Source organism: Lolium perenne, chromosome 3 (assembly GCF_019359855.2).
Source record: "Lolium perenne isolate Kyuss_39 chromosome 3, Kyuss_2.0, whole genome shotgun sequence".
In the NCBI taxonomy this organism is placed as follows: domain Eukaryota; kingdom Viridiplantae; phylum Streptophyta; class Magnoliopsida; order Poales; family Poaceae; genus Lolium; species Lolium perenne.
The window spans coordinates 332,958,124-332,964,123 of NC_067246.2; positions in this window are offsets into that span (position 1 = coordinate 332,958,124).

Sequence of the window (6,000 nt, forward strand, 5' to 3'; positions counted from 1 at the left end):
CTGCTCCGGGAGGTTCTGGCTCGGAGCCTGGCGATCGTGGTGTTGACGATGCTGCACCGCCGGCCGGCCGTGCGGCGCGCCGTAGAAGGCGCCGTGCCCACAGGAGGCGGCGGGCGCGTCTTGCTGCGGATGACGGCGTTGCTGACCTGGCCGCCATGCCTGGGCCCTCCGCGCCATCTGGAGACGTGCCGCCGCCAGCCGCCGATGTTTCTGGCCGTTGGCTCGCCGGCCACAGCCCGGCGGCGAGTTTGCCCGTGCCTAGGGCTGACGCCAGCCCTCCTGACCTGGGCAGCATGGGCGCGGCCGCAGACCTCGTGGCGTGCGCGTCCGCATGCGGGCGTGGGTCCTGGTCGTCGCGCGAGGACCCGGGGCTGCCTGCTATGGCTTTGGCGCCTAGCCCACGGACCTGTTCGTCGGTGGATGGGAGCGCCTTGGACGGGAGCTGCTCATGTCAACGCACGCGCCAGGCTTCCTCCTGTCGCGCAACCCCAGTTGGCTCCCCATGCCTGCATGCTGACGCTGCAGCGCTGGCGGCGGCAGAGGCTTTCTTGTCGGGGCAAAGAACTCCTGTTCACCCTTCGTCCGCGTCTCCGGGCCTGCCTTGCTGCGATTCCGAGGCGCCCTGGCTAGGCCACGTGCCTGCGGGCCAGGCCTCGTCCGTGCTTGTGTCTGAAGGAGGCTTGTCAGCCACACCTAGGCCGGGCCGGCGCTGCTCGCCTGTGGTCGCGGCTGACACGGAGGGAGTGGCCCCTTCGACGCATGCACAAACAGGAGAGGCTGCACCGCTGGCTGCCCATGCAGCGGCTCAGATCGAGCCGTTAGTTCCTGTTGTAGAAAGTGGGGCTGATGAGGCCATAACCGTCTCGGCGTTGCTGCGGCAGTTCCGTCAAAGGCTCGAGGACCCGTTGCTGCGCCTACCCGATCCTAAGGTCGTCCGACGGCGCTTGTTCCACGTCCCTTCCGCGTCAGCGCGCCGTAGCCGCCGTTTGGCAGCCAAGTGTAGCAACGGGGTGTCATCCCCTGCCATCAAGAGGGCTCAGCTAATCCTCATGAAGAAGCTTGGGTTGAGCGCCGCGGAGGAGCGGCTCTCGCAGCGGCAGCTGCAGGAGTACGCTGCCATCTTTGCTTCGCCGCTGGGCCCGGAGCAGGTTCGCGCTATTGCTGCGCTGTTCGGGCTCAACGCCCCTGACACGGCAAATGATGCGGCGGATGTCACGGTGGAGGTGGCCGGGGATGCTTAATGCATCGCCTCACCTATCCTGGCTGCCTTGGTAGAACTTGCTAATGGAAGGAGAACAAAGCTCTAATATAGTTGTGTGGAATGCCCGGGGTCTTAATAACCCGGCGCGACGTGGAGTCGTCAAGGTTGCGGTGGCGGAAGCTAGGGCTAGTGTTGTCTGTATCTCTGAGACCAAGCTAAATGCTGTAACCGCCTTTGATATAGTCGAGTGTTTCGGTTCCCGCTTCGACGGGTTCGCTTACTTGCCTGCCGTTGGTTCTGCTGGAGGGGTTCTGATTGCTTGGGCGTCCCAATCTGTTTGCGTGCTCAATAGCCGCGTCGACAGGTTCTCGGTGTCGGTCCAGCTCTGCTGCCCCGGTGGCTCCGCTTGGTGGCTTACCTCTGTCTATGGGCCTAATGCGGTGGATCTCAAGCCGTTGTTCCTGGAGGAGCTCCGGCAGTTGCGTCTCGCTCTAGCGGGACCTTGGGCCATTGCGGGCGATTTCAACTTGATATTGGCGGCTTGCGACAAGAACACGCCCGTGGTCGATAGGCGCTCCATGGGTATGTTCCGCCGCTGCGTCAATGATCTTGAGCTCCGGGAGGTGCCTTTGCTTGGGCGTAGGTTCACGTGGAGTAATGAACGCCTCTCTCCCACATTGGTCAAGCTGGATCGGTGGTTTGCCTTTGTGGAGTGGAGCGAGTTGTACCCCGAGGCGTCGCTCTCGGCTGTGTCCTCGTCCCTCTCAGATCATTGCCCTATCCTCATGACCACGGTGGTGCAGTCGTTCGTTGGCCGGCGTTTTCGCTTTGAGCGGTTCTGGCTCACACTTGATGGCTTTGCGGATGTGGTGAAAGGTCTTTGGGAGGACACTGCTGGCGGCGACCCCGTGCCGGCAGACCCGCTGCGTAGGCTGGAGTTCAAGCTGCGGAGGACTAGCCGTGGTCTGCAGAGTTGGAGTCAACGCAAGGTTGGCTCCATCCGTGACCTCATCCTTGTCGCCAATGAGGTCATTTCGCGCCTCGATGTGGCACAGGAGGGGCGTCCTTTGTTTGCGGGTGAATGTGGGCTCCGGCGGCTGCTGAAGCTCAAGGTCTTGGGCCTCGCGTCGATGGAGCGCACTATTTGTAGGCAACGGGCCCGGGTGGCAGGTATCGCTGAGGGTGATGCGTCATCCAAGTTTTTCCGCATTATGGCGTCGGCAAGGAGGAGCCACAACAATATCGCTGCTCTGCGTTCTGAAGGGCTGCTTGTGACGGACTTGTCGGCAAAGGTGGATCTGGCCACCGGCTATTACATGGGGCTGCTCGGGACGGCGCAGCCGCGGGACTTTGGTCTATCGCTCCATGCCCTTGGCCTCCAGCGTTTGGACTTGTCAGCGTTGGAGGTCCAGTTCTCTGAGGCTGAGGTTTGGGTGGCTATTGGCGCGATGCCCACCAACAAATCTCCGGGGCCGGATGGTTTTTCCTGGGAGTTCTATCGGCATTGCTGGCCCATCATCAAAGTGGATGTCATGGATGCTCTGCGGGAGGTCTGGTTTGGCAGGGACCAAGGCTTCGAGGGTCTGAATGAGGCCCTCATCACCTTGCTTCCCAAGAAGGAAGGAGCGGTGGACATGCAGGACTACAGGCCGATTAGCCTTGTGCACAGTTTCGCTCGCCTTCTCACCAAGGTTCTCGCACGTCGGCTTGCTCCTCGGATGCCTCAGTTGGTGGATTCGAACCAGACGGCCTTCATTCGCGGTCGCTGCATTCAGGACAACTTCCTCCTGGTCAGGAATTCGGCTAAGCTGCTGCATTCGAAGAGGATCCCCTCCTTCCTGCTTAAAGTGGATTAAGGCGTTCGATAGCATCTCTTGGCCCTTCCTCCTCGAGGTCCTCAGGCATCGTGGCTTTGGCCCTAGGTGGATACGGTGGATCTCGTTGCTTCTTCGCTCGGCAAGCACCTGTGTCCTCATCAACGGTTGCGCTGGCGGAGCCTTTCGCCATGGCCGTGGACTCCGCCAAGGGGATCCCATCTCTCCTCTGTTGTTTGTCATTGTCATGGACGTCCTCTCGGCCATGCTCCGTGCCGCCGAGCGCGCTGGTGTGCTTTCGGACCTCACTCCCCTTGGCTTGAGCAGCAGGGTCTCCCTCTACGCTGATGATGTGGTCATCTTTGCCAAGGCGACGGTTCCGGATCTTCAGGTGGTTTGGGCCGTCCTTGGATGCTTTGGAGCGGCGTCGGGGCTCAAGGCGAACCCAGCCAAGAGCACGGCGGCTCCGATACAGTGCTCTGAGGACTTGCTGGCAGTTGTGGCGCCGTCGCTACCGTGCCCTCTCGGGCTCCTTCCATGTTCCTACCTGGGACTGCCGCTGTCCATTAGGAAGCCGAGGAAAGCGGAGCTGCAGACCCTACTGGATAAGCTGGCGGCCAAGCTTCCGTTCTGGAAGGCTAGACTCATGACGAGAGAGGGGCGGTTGGTGTACATCCAGGCCATCATGACGGCCTCGGTTGTCTATCACCTTCTCGCCTTGGACATGGATCCTTGGTTCATCAAGGCGGTGGACAAGCTTCGACGTGGCTTCTTCTGGGCCGGCAGGGAAGATGCTAGGGGAGGTAGCTGCACGGTGGCTTGGCACCTGGTGTGTCAACCTAAGAGCCTCGGCGGTTTGGGCCTCCATAATCTTCGTTGGCTGAATGTTGCTCTCCGCACACGGTGGCTTTGGTTGCAACGCTCTGATGGCACCAAACCGTGGCTTGGCCTAGACGTCCGGGTCAGCGGCGAGGCGCGTGCTTTGTTCGATGCTTCGGTAAGGATCGAAGTTGGGAGCGGTGCCTCCATTCTGTTCTGGGAGGATGCCTGGATCGGTGGCCTCACTGCCGCGACCATCGCCCCGGATCTCCTCAGTCTCGTCAGGGTGTCCGTTCGCCGGCGTCGGTCAGTTCAGGAAGGCCTGGCGGGGAACGCGTGGACTGCGGATATCACCGGTGAGCTTTCTGTGGCGGCAGTGATTCAATACCTGCGACTCTGGGCGGCTATCGCGCAGGTGCCGCGGAGTGGGGCTAAGGAGGACCGGTTCAGCTGGAAGTGGCGCGGCGACGGGCAGTTCTCCTCTAAGTCCGCTTACCGTGTACTCTGGCATGGTACGTGCGGGCTGCCAGGGGCGACGTTAGTTTGGAACTCCTTCGCGCCACTGCAATACAAGTTCCATGCGTGGCTGGCCCTTAGGCGTCGCTGTTGGACGGCGGACCGAAGGCGGCGCCGCGGGTTGCCCACTCACACGCTATGCCCCCTTTGCAATGTCGTCGATGAAACCCTCGACCACCTATCGCTTCACTGCGTCTACGCCCATGGGGTGTGGTCCGGCTTGGTGGCTCGGCTTGGTCTCCCAGACATCGTTCCTATGGGGGTCGAGGGCATCAATGATTGGTGGCTCCGGGCGGCCCTTCGGTTCCCGCAGGCAGGGAGGAAGAAGGCCAACTCGCTCATCATGCTTACCTTGCGCATGCTTTGGCTTGAACGAAATGCCAGGGTTTTTGATGGGAAGACCACTCCAGTGGATGTTACTTTGAGGCTAGGGTCTGGTGTGAGTGTAGAGGTAGGCTGATTAGAGATGTACACTAGTTTGGCCTGCTTTCGTAGGCCGGTTTGGGTGGTGGCTTTCTTTCCTTTGTATGGGACATCTTGGTCCGCTTCTTATGCTTAATACAATGACACGCAGATCTCCTGCGGGTTCTCAAAAAAAAAAATCTTTCTTATTGAAGATTCAATAAAAAAAAATTAATGTTTAAATTTCCATTCTATTGAATTTTTTCAGCATAGCGTGCTAATGCCATTTACTTGCCTCATCACATTTGAGCTTGGAGATACGCTTCATTGGCACCCCTTGTGTCCTCTCGTTCGGCCCCAATTAGAAGCATATAATCTGATTTAAGGTCTGGGTCATATACAATAGCTAACAACCTTTCCATTTCTCTCAGCAGTCGTACCTCTCAGATTTTTTAACCACCGGTTTAGAAAGCGCGTATGTATCTACTACTTCCACCGTCCATAAAAAGATGTCTCAACTTTATCAAAATATGTATGTATCTAGATCAGTTTTAGTGTGTAAATACATGTAAATTTAGACAAAGTTTATAGATATCTTACTGCGGATAGAGGTGGTACCAGTACGTCCTTTTGTTTCATAAAATTTATGGAAGATTTGATTAATTTTAGATGTAACTACATGCTAAATACTATTTAGATACATCTAAGTTTTGATTAATCCACAAGTTTCAGACGGATGGAGTATTATATTTCCGCATATCGACTGGTGTATCTCGGACACCATCATTTACGTACCTACTACTCCGAGAGAGCTCCTTACTCCTGGGTTCAACCGTGCTCTCTCTCTATATAGATATAAATAGGAATGCCATCGTGCATCCTTTAGGCAGAAGCACCAAACAAGCACGCAATGGCGTACGAGGGTTACAACGGCACCAAATGGAAACTTCCTCACGTCCATCCTGCTACACATGGTTTTTTGTTCGCCGATAAGGTCGCCACCGGCTTCACCTGCGACGCCTGCAAGGTCGCCGGGTTGCCTGGCGAGCTGAGATTCCATTGCAAGACATGCGCCTTCAAAGTACACATCGCCTGCGCGGCGCTGAACGAGCTGCGACCCAGCGCCGTGCACCGTGGTGATCACCTACTGAAGCGCATCCGGGAACCAGCCACTGGTTGTCCAAAGCCGGTTTGCGTCGTCTGCCGCTACCCTACCAAGGGGATGCACTACTATTGCCCGCATCCAGG